The following is a 15,827-nucleotide window of genomic DNA, read 5'->3' as shown; positions in this document are numbered from 1 at the left end:
CCAAATTGAAGTGTTTAGAATTTCCATTCTGTGAAATATTTTAAAATTTCAACTTTTCATCCCAATGTGGGTGAAAAACAAGTGTTAAAATGTTGAAATTTCCTGAGAGTTGGACATTCTGAATTTCTCTTGAATTAAGGGAATGTTGCCTCTAGATGTAGAAAGCTAATTCTTCAGAATCCTAAACCTTTGGTACCTGTCCAAGGAGAAGCTTTAGAGGAGATACATGCACCAACCACTGCCCCATCTCCCTTGACTGCTCAAAACCAAAATAATTTCAACAGAACTTCAAAATGGGGGATTTAATATTATTTATGGGTCTGTTTAATGTAACAGATAATATGTTTCCCATTTACAGTGTAGTGAAACTGGCAGCATTTCAGTGGATATTGATTAGTGTGCATTTCTTGCAGATGCCTCTGCAATTGCACTTGAATTGTATGCCAGAGGCCTGCTCGGCATGCTATTTAGAGTCTAAAGAATAATTGGACACACTGAAATGGACATTCCCCCTCCTGATTTATAAATAATGATAGTCTGAGATTCTTCAATAGGAAGGTGTTAGTAAAGAAGTGCAAAATATTTTACAAACATCAGTGAACTAACCATCCCTTTGAGCTAGTGAAGTATTATCCTCATCCTATAGATAGGATAACTGGGTTAGGAAGAAAATATATTACCCTCACAGTGGCCTATAACAAGTCTGCATGAAAGATGAGAATGATACCCATATCTTCCAACTTGCAGCCCTGTACTTTAACCAATAAACAAGAACTATTTCTCTCCTCCTTCCTTTCTCGCAGCAACAGAATAGAAATTCACACCTGAATGAGAGACTAAGGGGCTGCTTTGTACTGTCCTTTCTCTACTCCTCCCTACAGGAGCAGCTTCTACAAACAGATGACCTTACAAACTACCACAGCTCTTTAAAAGCCATAGAATCTGCTTCCACCAAGGAGAAGCAAGTGACAGACTGAGGCCTTGTCTACACTGGCAATTTACAGCGCTGCAACTTTCTCGCTCAGGGGTGTGAAAAAATATCCCCCTGAGCACAGCAAGTTTCAGCGCTATAAAGCGCCAGTGTAGATAGTGCACCAGTGCAGGTAGCTGCGCCCCTCGTGGAGGTGGGTTTTTTAGAGTGCTGGGAAAGCTCTCTCCCAGCACTGCGCCGCGACCACACAAAGCACGTTAAAGCACTGCCGCAGTGCTTTAGTGTTGCCAGTGTAGACTAGCCCTGAGTAACTGTCCCCATTCTGCCAGCAGAAAGCAAAAGTGGGACGCCTCCTTCTCTGCCCAGAACAAACTCAGCACAGCAGCTGACATTCCTGGTTTTGGAACCTCTGAAGCCTTGACCTAGGAAGAAGCATTTCACACTCTATACATCCTATCACACACCTACTATCCACTACTTTGTAGTCAAACTCTACAACAAAAGCAAAATGTCCAATATGTTAAGTACTGTAAAAAAATCACAACTAACACACAGCACTTTCCCTCTGTCAAGTCTTAGTTGGAAGGAACATTCACAGACAGCACGCAGGGAAAGCAAGCTCATAATCTAGATGCCAATATACTGAAAATTATACATTAACCAAACCCCTGTAAGTATGAAAATGCAAATACACAATATTTCAACTTATCTGGAGTACTTTTCGGCCCCGTCATGCAGTCTGGAATGGCTCACAATCATGATTGCCTACCTCGGGATATACTGTCAAAAAAGCAGGGTAGAAACCCCCAAACTGGTTGCATGTTCTATAATTAGATTTCACCAACGAAATAAAAAGTGTGAACTTCTAAAACTTTACAACAGCCTTATCATGGCTCAGTCCTCTTAGGCATTCCAGTCCATCTTGCCACCCAAGTAAGGTAGTCACTTTACATCAAAAGCCAAGCATAAGGTGTCACAGGAAGTCTGTTGCAGCGCAGGGGCTAAACACAGGTCACCCAAATCCTAGGCTAATGCTCTAAGCACTGAACCATTCTTCTTCTATTTCTACAAGATTTTACCACCACCCATAGAGCACAGAATATTGGTGTGAACAATGTAACTACTTTGATATTTACTATTTCTTATTTAGAGAGACCATGCTGTAGGCATTCGAATTTATCAGTTTCAAAAGATGGTGGAAAAGTACAGGAATGCAATTATAAAACATAACCTCAATTTGCAAACTGATTGATATCTCCTTAACACTATCCAGTGACACAATATGTCACTTAGAAACATCTGCTGAACAACATCATTGTATGGTATAAAAACAATCTGGACTGTTGAGAAGTTGATATTCATTTAATATGGTAGTGCCAGGGCCAGCTTTAGCAAGAGCGGGGCCCGATTCCTGGGGGCGGGGCTTGCTGCAAGCCCCGCCCCCAGGACCCGAGCCGCGCCGCCGGGGGCCGGGGGGGCCCGAGCCGCGCCACCGGGGGGGCCGGGGGGGACCCGAGCCCAGCCGCGCCGCGCCGCAGGGGGGCCGGGGGGGACCCGAGCCCAGCCGCGCCGCGCCGCAGGGGGGCCGGGGGGGACCCGAGCCCAGCCGAGCCGAGCCGCGCCGCCGGGGGCCGGGGGGGCCCCGAGCCGAGCCGCGCCGCGCCGCCGGGGGGGCCCCGAGCCGCGCCGCGCCGCCGGGGGGGCCCCAAGCCGAGCCGCGCCGCGCCGCCGGGGGGGCCCCAAGCCGAGCCGCGCCGCGCCGCCGGGGGGGCCCCAAGCCGAGCCGCGCCGCGCCGCCGGGGGGGACCGAGCCCAGCCGCGCCGCATTGGGGCCGGGGGGCCCCGAGCCCAGCCGCGCCGCGCCGCAGGGGGGCCGGGGGGCCCCGAGCCGAGCCGCGCCGCAGGGGGGCCGGGGGGCCCCGAGCCGAGCCGCGCCGCGCCCCAGGGGGGCCGGGGGGGACCCGAGCCACGCTGCGGGGGGGGGGGACGGGGGGCCCGAGCCGCGGGGGCCGGAGCCGGGCCACGGGGGCCGTGCTGGGGCCTGCGGGAACCGGCCGCGCCTCCCCAGAGCCCTTCTCCCGCCCCCACCCCAGCTTACCTTGTGCTGCCGGCCGGCCCGCCCCTGCTGCTTAGTCTCAGACTTCCCGCGAATCTCTGATTCGCGGGAAGCAGGGGAGGGGGCGGGGCGTGCAGGGCAGGGGAGGAGGGGGAAGTGGGCGGGGTGAACAGCTGCAGCGCGGGGCCCTCTTGGCGCGGGGCCCAATTCAGCAGAATCGGCTGAATCGGCCTAAAGCCGGCCCTGGGTAGTGCGTACCATTAAAGGAACTACAGAGAGAAGTGTCTATTAGTCATCTCTTCACACTGCTTCCAGAAAAATATTCCTTAAGCCTCCAGTGGTTCTTCTCCAATGACTACTTAATCTCCATAAATTGAAAGTTAAAGTTGCATCAAATCTGGTTGTCATCAATCCCAGTTGTCTACACCGTAATAGGACAAAAATATGCACTGTGCTTCTCTGGAGGCAAATTACTTTTAAAATCAAATTGATAGTGTGAAATAGTGGAATTTATAACAACCTAATATGCAGATCTACAAAAGTACTCATTGTACTGCATCAATATCCTGCCAACAGGTTTGGAATGTAGTTAAAAAAAACAAAACAAAAACAGAAATATTTGACCTTCATTTTTTTGTGGCAGAAATCTTAAATCTACTGTTATTGCTGTGATGAGAAAACTATGGCAAAGCACTGCAGAAAACAAGGTTACTTGTCTCTTTTTTTCTAAAGAAAATTTTAGCGCTGTGGAAAAGTGACAGATTTCAGAACACTGAAATTGAAGTCCTCTATTTATCCACAAAAAGGTACACCACAGGTACTGTCATAACTATAAAGGGAAGGGTAACAGCTGTCCTGTGTACAGTACTATAAAATCCCTCCTGGCCAGAGACTCTAAAATCCTTTTCCCTGTAAAGGGTTAAGAAGCTCAGGTAACCTGGCTGGCATCTGACCTAAAGGACCAATAAGGGGACAAGATACTTTCAAATCTGGGGGTGGGGGGGAAGGCTTTTGTTTGTGTTCTTTGTTTTGGGAGTGCGTTCGCTCTCGGGACTGACAGGGACCAGACATCAATCCAGGTTCTCCACATCTTTCTAAACAAGTCTCTCCTATTTCAAACTTGTAAGTAAATAGCCAAGCAAGGCGTGTTAGTTTTCCTTTGTTTTCTCAACTTGTAAATGTACCTTTTACTAGAGTGTTCATCTTTGTTTGCTGTACTTTGAACCTAAGACTAGAGGGGAGTCCTCTGAGCTCTTTAAGTTTGATTACCCTGTAAGGTTATTTCCATACTGATTTTACAGAGATGATTTTTACCTTTTTCTTTAATTAAAAGCCTTCTTTTTAAGAACCTGATTGATTTCTCCTTGTTTTAGATCCAAGGGGGTTGGATCTGTATTCACCAGGAGTTGGTGGGAGGAAGGAGGGGAATGGTTAATTTCTCCTTGTTTTAAGATCCAAGGGGTTTGGATCTGTATTCACCAGGGAATTGGTGAAAGGTTTCTCAAGGCTTCCCAGGGAGGGAATCCATTGGGAATGGTGGCAGTGGGACCATAGCTAAGCTGGTAGTTAAGCTTAGAAGTTTTCATGCAGGCCCCTACATTTGTACCCTAAAGTTCAAAGTGGGGATACAGCCTTGACAGGTACTGTAGTAGACAGACAAGAAAGTGCCCTCATACAAAACAAGTATTTATATATGTAAGCAATCACAGAGGTTACTTCAGATGAAAGCACAATAAATAAATAAATCCTATAGTGGATAATTATGGATCAGTTAACCTTCACAGGAAGCTTTTTTCCTTACCCCCTTCAATTAGTGGTTGGTTTATGCCCACAAAGCATAAGGGTTCATATCGTGATGAAAGTTAAATGTCTCCATTACATAAATCATTTTTAGATCAGACAAACCCTCACTTAACATTGTTATACTGGAAAATGTTAATAGCAGCCATCAGCCACAGACCTGGTAAAAGTGAATGGATTTACTACACACCCTTAATTCAGGTGAAATGAGGGAGCAATTAAATGCCCCTTTGTTTAGTGATAGCTGACATAACAGATGCCCTCACCCAAGGCATGGGCCAGTATGAAGAGGCCTTTGCTGAAACTAAGCCATGTGTCCCAAGGGATTTCTCTGGAGACCAATTGCAAATGCAGGGGCTGAGGCAAGCAGTTGCGGTTGTCTGTGTGCATGAGAGAAGGGAACGAGAAACCCAGCAGACATCACCCTGGGAGGAAGCCAAGAAACCAAGCTTCCTTTTGGTCAGCCAGAGTGTTTGTTGAAAAGGCAGACTTGGATTTCTGAACAAGGAAACTGACTAGGGTTGCTAGGTGTCCGGTTGAAGAGATGTTAAAAGTCTGGTCGGCAGCGCAGTTGGACTAAGGCAGGCTCCCTGAGGCTCCCAGAAGCAGCCAGCATGGTGATCACGGAAGCTCCATGTGCTGCCCATGGGAACCGCGGTCAATGAAAGCTCCGGGGCTGGTACCTGTGGTGCAGGCAGCGCGCACCACGCAGAGCCTCCTGGGAGCTGGACACTTCCGGGAGTTGCCGAAACCAGGGAGCCTGCCTTAGCCCCGCTGCACCGAGGATGAGGAGCCACCTGCGGTAAGTGCAGCCCGGCTGGAGTCCACACCCCAAACACCTAGCATGCTTGTCAGACTATAAAATACAATACTGTCAACATAAATTCATTTGGTCACATATTTTATGAAAACTGAGTAAAATCCCAGTCTTTTCTTAGGTATATTTAACTCTCATTGAAGCCCAAGAGGAGCTGCATACATGTGTAACCAAGGACACAATCTGTGCTAGATGTCTGAGCTTAAAGTTTTAAAGCTTTTAGAAATCTAAAAATAATTATGAGTTCTACTTAGCCCCAAGCTTTCACTTCTGCTGTTGAGTGATAACTGCTGTGTTCTGCTACATTAATACAACTGGATTTATGAGCCTTCCTAGAAAACACCAGTCTTGCTGTTGTGTTTTGTTCCTTTGTAAGGACACTGCAGTCAAAACCACATGTGAACTTATTTTTGAATGATCAGTAGCTACTCTAATATTTGATTCTGTTTTCCCACTGATTGGAACTCAGTTCTTTGTCAATCATGAAACCATAGATCTTTGTTAAATTATCTAGCCAATAAAAACTAATTGCTAACAAAAACAGCATAAATCCATTAAAGGCAATGAATGGAGTTATACAGGTATAAAGCTAGTGAACGAAAGAAGAATCAGGCCCCAGGCACTGCAGAATATAAGTTGTGATTTGTTTTCTTCTTCCAGAAGGGAAATTGATTACTTTCTGTGTGGTAGGACTAGAAATTGTAAATTCCTGTTTATTGAGGATATCTTCCCACCTTCCATCTGGAGCAAAGAAATAGACAAAACATTAGGAGATGTCAACATTAGATTAAAACCACTCGAAGCCTTTCACAGACAAAGAGGAAGAAGAACAACAGTGAGACACAATTAAGTGGGTTCTGTAGAGAATAAAGAAAATACCATCACATTGTAGAAAAAATATTTTGCATGCCCTGGTTACACATCTTTGCTTTTCTAAGTATGATGTAATTTACATGCCCGACAACATCCTCTGCCCAAAAAGGTAGTAGAATATAAATATGGATAAACTGTCATACATTAAGACAAGTAGTGAGAAGCATGTGCCTTAGAATTGTGTCTTCAAAAAGCATCTAAGGAATCTGAATTCTGAGAAGTTAGTAACACAAGTTTTTTGTTTTATTTTGTTTAGTTTTTAAGAAAATTTTGGTGCTGCAGTTATTGCTTGAAATTAATCTGATTTCTTATGAAGTCTCCCTTTATTGAGCTACAGCCTGACATCTGAAAAATAAAGATCAGTAGTTTGGTTTAGTTTCCCCAAGAAAGATGATGGGGGGGAAGTAAACTACTGGAAAAGGCAGTAAAACTGGTAGACTGGCCTGGCTTTTAAGGTCTATAGCAATCAAAAACAAGAGTAAGCATAAACATAAGACAATGCCAGTGAGGTGAGGTAAAACATAAGGCGTTTGTGGCTTTAAACATGAGATTTCTATCTTCACCTTCATTAACCCACACAAGCACTTGTATGATTAGCTTGTTCCAGCTATTGTATTGTAAAAGTATACAAGAAACAAATCCATATCACCCCTTCCTTTACTGACCTCAGAACCAATACCATAGTTTTTAGGTGTACATTTGGGACTTCCTCATTATTTATTTTTAATTTACAAAAGGCTGATTTCCATCCATGTCTCTCCAAACTTGCTTGGAGAGGAAGCCAAGTATGATGTTTCAAAACCTATTCTCAATCAATCTGAAAAATCTCAGTGAAATGCATTTGTTGTGGACCAATTAGAGAACCCAAGGTTGGTCTGATTTTGCATACTAAGAAAATCCCTCACTGGAATCAACAGACTTTCCCTTTAAAGAACAAATGGATTTTTGTGGTTTCTCAGTCTGTTGAAACATATTGTTTTGGGATTCTGATGAGTATTATACATGTATGTATTTAAATTAAATGTTGGTTTTCATTAGGGATGTACAAATCTATTCAGGTAAAATAAGAACCTATCTCCTCCTCCTCCTGCCACACTAAACTGTCAACCATTTTTAGAGCCATTTTAATGATATTCTGAAATGATCAAGTATTTTCCACTTCCACCAGAAGCATGAGTTTTCCAGACAAATGGCTCAACTTTACACACAATTATACAAGGGTGTAAGCACTATGCCCTGTAGCTGGGGTTTACGTAATTATGCTCATGTGAAAGATTTAAATAGGGTTCAGATAAACATCCAAAGTCCATTCAAGTCAATGAAAGCCTTTCAATGGACTTCCATGGGTTTTGGATAAGATAGTCAACTTTTCCTCCCACATATATTTTGTTTTTCTGAGTTTCCATGTTCAATATGTGTGCGCAATTGTAGATGACCACTGACAACATTTAAAAATAATTACATAGTTAGAGTTGAGCAATTATCTCAAGGTTTCAAAGCGGTTTCATTTATAAAGTTATGTTCTCATAATTTAAATGTTTCTGAAGATTGCCTTTTGTGCAGAATTTTCTTCGCGTTCTCTGCCAGAAATGTTCTTTGTGTGTGCACATTTCTTTAAGTTAGTCAAAATCTGTTATGCCACTTCTCAATTTGTAGAGGTAAAAGAAATACAATTTCCTATTGGAAAAAAATACTAACTACACTGATTATGAACATGGCTGGGTGTGCATTTTTAAACTTGAAACCAATAGAAAGAATTCCTTCCTGGGGACTCAGGCCTTAGCCAGAATTGAAATAAATAGGGTTTTCTTTAAAATAGGTCTGTTTAAAAATCAAGGCTAGTGTGTTCAAAGCCTTCTAAGAGGTGTGGACTCCTCTGCTCCCCATTCTCCATTATCTATGTAGTTTAATGAGACTGTCAGCCCTTGGGGGTAAAAGCTGTCACTCATTTTTGTTTATACAGCGTCTAGCACAATGGGACACCTCCAGGCACTATTGCAATATGAATGCATGACAATCATCAACAGCAATAGTAAAGTAAGATGGAGTAAGCCTTCCCTGATTGACCTTGTTCAGATTATGATTCCAGCTATGGTGACAATAGCAGGAGCTTCTCACCCAATACTCCATGATGCAAGCAAATGGGCAGAGAGGGGCACTGGAAGGATGGGAAGAATGGACAGAGCTCTGGTTCACTGCCTCCATTCATTGGACAGACTAGCTGGCTATGCACACAGAACAGAGTAAACTGCTCATTTAAAAGCTGTGAAGTAATTTACAAAGCCAATAGGAAACAATTGTAACTCTGCCGAATGAATTTTGACCCATTCTGCTCCTGGGGGAGGGCGCCTTCCCTTATACGGGATAAATTGCAATCTATCCCTTAGAAAGTGAAATCATTGGATAATTCTGCTCCACTTGACCAGTTAAGTATATTGTAACAGAAAATGGGTTAAATTTTAAATTGGAACATCATACTCTATTTTACACCATTCAACTTACTTCACTTTACATTTGAGAGCCGTACCTTCAGATAGCATAAATTTGTATTATTAATTCAATGGAGCCACACCAGTTTATACCAGGGGAGCATCTGATTCTAAATTTTAGTTGCATTTAGAAAATCTGAAATTTATAAATTTGAGTTTTTTATAAATTTGAGTTTCACTCTTCATTAACAGTCTATGCCATAATGGTGTCCTTTAGTAATAATTTGACATTTTGGAAGGTAAATAGCAGTAGAGAATTAATATTATTCACCATATATGCTTGCTCTTTCAATTATTGTTTTATAAATTATTATATGCATAGTTGAATGTCAAAATTAGCAACTGCATCCACAACAGTGCATTTAAGAAATACAAAAAAAAAAAAAAAACCCACATCCAAAACCCTAAAACCAAAACCACACATGGCTGTCAATGTGTTTTTGGAAATAATTGTACCATTTTTAAATGGCTTAAATAACATACAGACAACCAGGTAGTCAGCTGAAGGGTGAGTGGATGAGCTTTATTTTGTTTTATTTTATAAACAGCGTATACTCCAATTAAACTTCAGTCCCCTGTGACTTACTCTGTCTCATACAGGTCACATTCTATGAAGCAGTCCCCATTGCCATCATGACAGAATGCCATAAGACTCATTTGTACTCACACTGCAAACTAAACCAAACAAAAAAGACAGATTATACATTCTTAGAAGAAAAGGTGTACCACAGGAAAAGGTGGTATAAAGAGATGCTCTCCTAACATAAGTGCTGGAGAAGGGGAAAAGGTGTTGCTATATGGAGTTTTGAAAAATATTTTTGAGTTGTATTATTGATTGTGAGGGTGCCTACAGCCAGGGATTTGGATTCTTTAATATTTATTTAAATAAATAAACGGACTCCAAAGATCTCTCTCTCAGCTTGCTCTGAGCCCAGTATAAAACTTGTGATGGATTAATAAAGTGTGATGTCATTTATTTATTTTAAAATCTTGGCCAGGCATCTTCAGTATTGGCAAAGAATAAAGCTATGGGTCAATTAACAGCACTTGCTCACTCCCTCGCTTTCTGCCCATCTCTTTCTAATTTGTTTCCATGATCTCTATCAATCTAAGGAACAAATGCAGAGAATTGCATATTATGTGTAAAAGTCTTTTATTACTCATAAAAGGGTTAATTAATTTATGGTAATCTACTGACTGCATATTGCTAACTATATAAATCTTTAAACTGAAGAATAAAATGAAACATGAATTTTTAATTATTAATTCCCTCCAATCAGCACTGAAATTACAATAATTAGAGAAAATGAGACAACAGTGAATCCATTCAAACAATCTATTTTATATGGTTAACTTGATTTGTTTATAGTGAATATGCCCCAGAAATACAGGAACAAACTCAGCCTTGATAATGCTTCTAAAATAATGTATTCCCCACCCCTAATATTCAAATGGATTTTTTTTATTTACTGGATTTAAACATATGTTTTTGTATCTGACTTATGAAAGGCATTTAGAATGTGAAAGCACACCCAGGCATTCTCTGCAACCGTTGAAATTCTAGACCAGGGGTTGGCAACCTTTGAGAAGTGGTGTGCCAAGTCTTCATTAATTTAAGGTTTTGTGTACCAATAATACATTTTACATTGACAGGGGCCAGCAACCGGAACCCCAGACCGGCAGCGGGCTGAGCAGGACCGGCGGTGGGGACCCTGGCTGGCAGGGGCCAGCAACCGGAACCCCAGACCGACAGCGGGCTGAGCGGCTCAGCCCACTGCCGGTCTAGGGTTCCGTCCGCCAGTCCCTGCCAGTTGGGGTCCCAGCCACCGGCCCGGCTCAGCCCGCTGCCAGTTTGGGGTTCTGTCCGCTGGCCCTGCTCAGCCGGGGTCCTGGCCAACGGCCCCGCTCAGCCTGCTGCCGGCCTGGGGTTCCATTAATCCAGGCAGGCTGAGTGGGGCCGGCAGCCGGGACCCCAGCTAGCAGCAGAGTGCCACTAAAAGTCAGCTTGGCACGAGTGCTGCAGGTTGCCAACCCCTGTTCTAGGCCAACAACAGTGCTTTACATCTTTAGGGATTTCACAAAGATGGCATCTCTCAGCATTTTTGCTGACAACTCCACAAAAATGCTTCTCTTGAATTCATTAAATATGTGAAGTAGTCTGTTTACCTGTGCCCCTCTTGCATTTACTACAACATGACAATGTCCGCATGATTTCTATATAAGGCAGTACCCTAAACAGCCACCCCAGTAAGAAGTAAAGTATATAAAATTATTACAAAATATCAGTTCCCAAAGTGTGGTACAGGAAATATGTTATTTATATTATGTATGTGGATTTGTTAGTAAATATTGATTTAATTGCAGCAATTGTGGTACAACTGTTTACAATAATAGATTTTCAGTTGAAGCTTGAGAAAATGGGTAGGTAAACTTAGTATAAGTAAACAGCAAGTACAATTGGAACTGTTAGTCTATTCTATAGTAAAACACTGATTCTCTTTTTCCAGGTTGTCCCCTTCTCCCAGAGTACATTTTGTATTTGAAACAAATGGTTCCATCATATTATAACTGAGTTCAACCTTTTCTGAATTGCACCCCCTATGGTGTGAATGACAATGTTAAAAAGAAGGGTGATGATTTACAGTGTGTGCAGAGGAAAAGGGGAATTTGATAAACTGCAGTAAATCAGATTGTTAAAGTCCCATTCTTTAAAAAAAATCCCTGCAAAGCAAAACTGAGTGATCAACTTCACCATAGTCGTTTTTCTTCCATGAGGAAGTCTGATTGTGTAGAGAAAAGAAAATGTAAGTCATTTTTTTAAGAACATTGGAAGTATTGGATCAAATCTATATGTTATGTATAACTTATTTCAATAAAAAGTATAGCACAGTTATGCATGTGAAAAATGACCAGAGATTAAACCTATGGAATGCACGTGACTATAACCTTGCCCATTTTTTTAAAAAGTCTAATTGAGGGAAACAGTGAAACAGCAATTTGAATATCATAAGTGATTCAAAAAAAGTCCAAGAAAAAAGGGATCTGTATTATTTTTAAATGACAGAACTTAAGATGGAAGAAAAAATTCTAGGTATACCAATTATTATTTGAATCACTGTAGTGTCTGGAGGTTTCACTCTGTACAGGGTCCCTGCTGTGGTAGTAAAACTCCATAAGTGCCAGTTCCACCCATAAAGAGTTTATAATCTAAAAGTTTTGATCCCACAAACATGTGTATAATCCTATCGAAAGTCAATGAAATTACTCACAAGAGTAAAATTATGCAAAAGATTAAAGTCATGTTTAACTTTACATATTGTGAGTGGCCTCATTGACTTCAATGGGAGCACTCACAGGTTGTAAAGTTCAATGACTTCTGGATGATTTAAGATTTGGCACATACATTTCTAAAGAGATTAAAAGTCAAACACCAGCCAAGAATGTGTGCTTGTGTAATACATACCAATGTACTATAAGACTCAGCTACAGCTACTTAGCAAGATGTGGTCTGATCATGCAACATTCTCTCACGAGTATATTCACTCTTAGTCATCTTATCTTCACGTAGGGGTTGGTGGAATGAGGGGTCCCCCTTTTTTTGAGGGGTCGGGGTCCGGTGAATACTGTGTAATACAACTTAACTCAAAGGAAGAAATCAACTGATATGTGCTGCCTAATCCATTTACATCTTAATATAAGTAATATACTTTTACTTTACAAAAAACCTCTTGTTGCATAATTATCAATCACAACCATAACATTATGATAAACTATATTCCTCAAGTGTTGTTATATGGCTTGTATTATCATTATTTTTCATTAATTTATTCTTTGCCTACAAATTATACGAGAGTAGCTTCACAGTGTTGAATGCAACATGTACATTTCCTGGGAGCTAATTAACTCTGGCAGTAGTACAGCTGTAAGGACTCTGGTTAACTTGAGCACTCATTGACACAGACGTAGCATTATATTATTGTAAAGTATTTCAGGGTGCATGCTCATTTTCCTATTTCTTCCGCTCAAAAATTTAGTAACTGCATGCTGTTTACCATAAAAAAAAAGTGGGTACACATTATATATCACAATTATATACTCCCCCGCCCCCTCACAGGTTATAGAGTAATTCCATAGGACTGCATCTCAGCTTTCTATACAAACCTTTTGCAAAGAGTGTCATCTTTGAGTGCCCTGTGGGCCAATAGGAGATGGCCATGATTACACTCTCTCCGAGAGGGTCTCAGCAATTATTTCACTAACCCCTCTTAAGCTACCAAGTACCCTTGTTGCAGGTATATTTACTTCTTTTTTTTTTCAAATAATTCTGCCCACATTCTTACAGCAGACATTAATGTCCCAATTTAAAGTTGTCAATCAACCCTTTCTTCTCTGTGCCAGATTCTTCAGGTATTCAATACCTTTTTCCTAGGAGCAGACCCTCAGCATTCCTTCATAAATAAAACATTCCATCAAAATGATACCCTTCTGTCCCAAGGTAACAACAGTCCTTTCATATTCCACATCTGCTCACCTTCTTTCAAAAGGGCTTTCAGCCATTTCCCAGCCACTCTTTCTGACCTCCATTTCAGGGCAATTGCTACAGGAGCTCACTCCCCTCCTGCAGCTCTCTTCAGGGCTTTTTCTGAGGCCCCTCCCCCAGCACCTTTCTGCCCTTCTGCAGCTTCCTCCCTTGTGGAATACCTCTCTACAGCACTCTTTCTAACTCAGGTGTCATCCCACCCCTCATTAGGCCCAACGTGGGCGTCTAGTCATCAGGGTAGCTGGATCCACTTCACTTAGTAACCAACCAGTAATGTAGGGTTGCCATGTCATATTTTATATTGTATAATATACACACAACGCTGGGAAACATAGCATAATGCATGTTCTATACAAAACTTTAAAGAATGCTTAATTGGCCTTTTAAAAATTCATAACCTTAACAGTTTTGACAAAAAAAAAAACAATATGAAAAATAGATATCTTTAATATTGCCAGGCCCATAAATTACATAGATTGTATAGATACTGAAGTTTATAAATTCTCAGGGTCTGAAGTGGAAGGCAATCTGATAGCTCATGCAGCAAGATGCATGCTATATTGCTGTTTAATTTGCTGCGGTATTTCCCTTTTCCAGAGTATGCTGCAGAGTGCAAGTCCCTTAATTGTCCATTCTGAGTGATTTCTTCTCTAACTGGATAGGCACCTGAGCATGAAAGCTAATAGGTTCTTATCCAGCAAATCACTTCATGTATATGCTTAACCTTTAAAAAGGTAAATAGGGACTGGACTACTCATGTGCTTAACATTCATTTTTTTGCTTAAGTGCCTTGCTGAATTAGGGCTTCACGGAGGCAAGACAAGGCTAGGGCCAATCAATTACTACTGTTTTTTCTTCATACGGTGGGCATAATATTTTTTTTTGTTTGATTCTGGACAAAATGTGGCTCTCTCCTCTACCTGAGCAGAAATTCATGATTTTTGCTGGAGCTTGGGGAAATCAGTCTCTTTCTGCCTTTGGTTCCATCTCTGGTTTAAGTGACAGGCCAAACTATATAGAATTTTAGTTTTGAGGACTGGGCACTAGCTTTTTTGTATATCACCTAGACAGGCATCCATATCTAGTTTCAGCAAACTGTGTTGTCTACTGAAATAATCTTTCAAACTTTCCCCAAGAAAGTTTTTATTTTTTAAACAAAGATATCATTAACCACTGGATATTGTACTATGTTGATATGTACTCTAGAGTAAGCAGTGTCATGATGTTGAATCTATCACCATCCTGTTGATATAATTGTAACTTAAATAGTTAAAAGGATAAACAATTAGTCTAAGGAAAAGAAACAGTGGCAGGTTTGTTTGTTTGTTTTTCCAAAAATATGATGAGCAACCCTCTTTTAAAAGCAGCACATTAGACATTTCTGTGCTTGACAGACAGATTTAAAATAGAAGTTTGACATAGTGTGTGTAATCATTTGCTCATAGAACAAAGAATGTATTCAAATAATAAAATATGTAACGTTATATATGCTACCCAGATCAAGGAACCCCAGAAAACAAGTTATTAACTCCTTTGTGTTAAGAGTTGATCCCTAATTTAATTTTTGGAGGCATACTTGAATCTTTGATTTAATGAAGCGACACTGAAGAGCTACATGTTGGGAGAAGTAAGGAGAATGGTTCAGCAAACTTTAAGCATGTGCTTCCTAGAAGCATGAAGCAAATCTAAGTTAAGCACAAGCTTAAGTGCTTTACTGACTTGGAGCCATGATCTGCAAAAATTGCCCAGCAGAATAATCCATAAATTGCCAGACCAGAATGGAGACACTGCATCTTTTGTCATTAGACACACAACTGTCATGTCTCCCAGAAATTAGTTCTACTGCTATTTTAAATGTGCTGTACAGACCAATTTTTTGACAAGATTCCACTTCCCTGGGTATACAAGTGAAGGGGGGGAAGGGAAGTTAAACCCTTGAAGTCCTTGTCACAATAACCCTGATTCCACATTTTCACTCTTATATAAAAACAATAGATATTCATGTGTTAGTCATAAGAAGTTTTCTTGTAGCCTTCCCAAAGCAGTTCCATAATAAAAGACTATGCAGAGGTTTCTGAGGTAAGGTTTTCTTTCCTAGAAGCCAATTGCTTCTCTGATCTTAAATTATATCAACTACAATTCCAAACAATTTTCCTATTGGAATAGTTATGTGCTTTCTCTACATAGTCTTACCTTTTAATTCTTTGTTATGAATGGTAGTCTTCTTTAATATCTTTATAGTAAACAGCAAGGAATTTTACCCCCAGATTTTCATACTTGTATGAAGGTTATTTCATGCACAACTCCCTATTTTCTTTAAC

The 15,827-nt window shown here is 41.2% G+C and overlaps 1 protein-coding gene across 3 annotated transcripts in view; it reads right to left on the bottom strand.

The window, feature by feature from the left end:
• NRG3 (neuregulin 3) overlaps window positions 1-15,827 on the bottom strand; it is a 946,990-nt gene that overhangs the window by 630,391 nt on the left and 300,772 nt on the right. Inside the window, exon 1 of one of the 3 annotated variants that reach the window (XM_065551804.1) lies at window positions 13,498-13,644. The exons of the other annotated variants lie outside the window; for them this stretch is intronic. The gene's annotated coding sequence lies outside the window, so the exon portion shown is untranslated. Of the gene's footprint in view, window positions 1-13,497; window positions 13,645-15,827 lie in introns of those variants that run through there. 3 annotated transcript variants of the gene reach the window in all.

The sequence above is a fragment of the Chrysemys picta genome, chromosome 7 (genome assembly GCF_011386835.1).
Source record: "Chrysemys picta bellii isolate R12L10 chromosome 7, ASM1138683v2, whole genome shotgun sequence".
In the NCBI taxonomy this organism is placed as follows: domain Eukaryota; kingdom Metazoa; phylum Chordata; order Testudines; family Emydidae; genus Chrysemys; species Chrysemys picta.
This window is presented reverse-complemented; position numbering and strand designations above follow the sequence as displayed.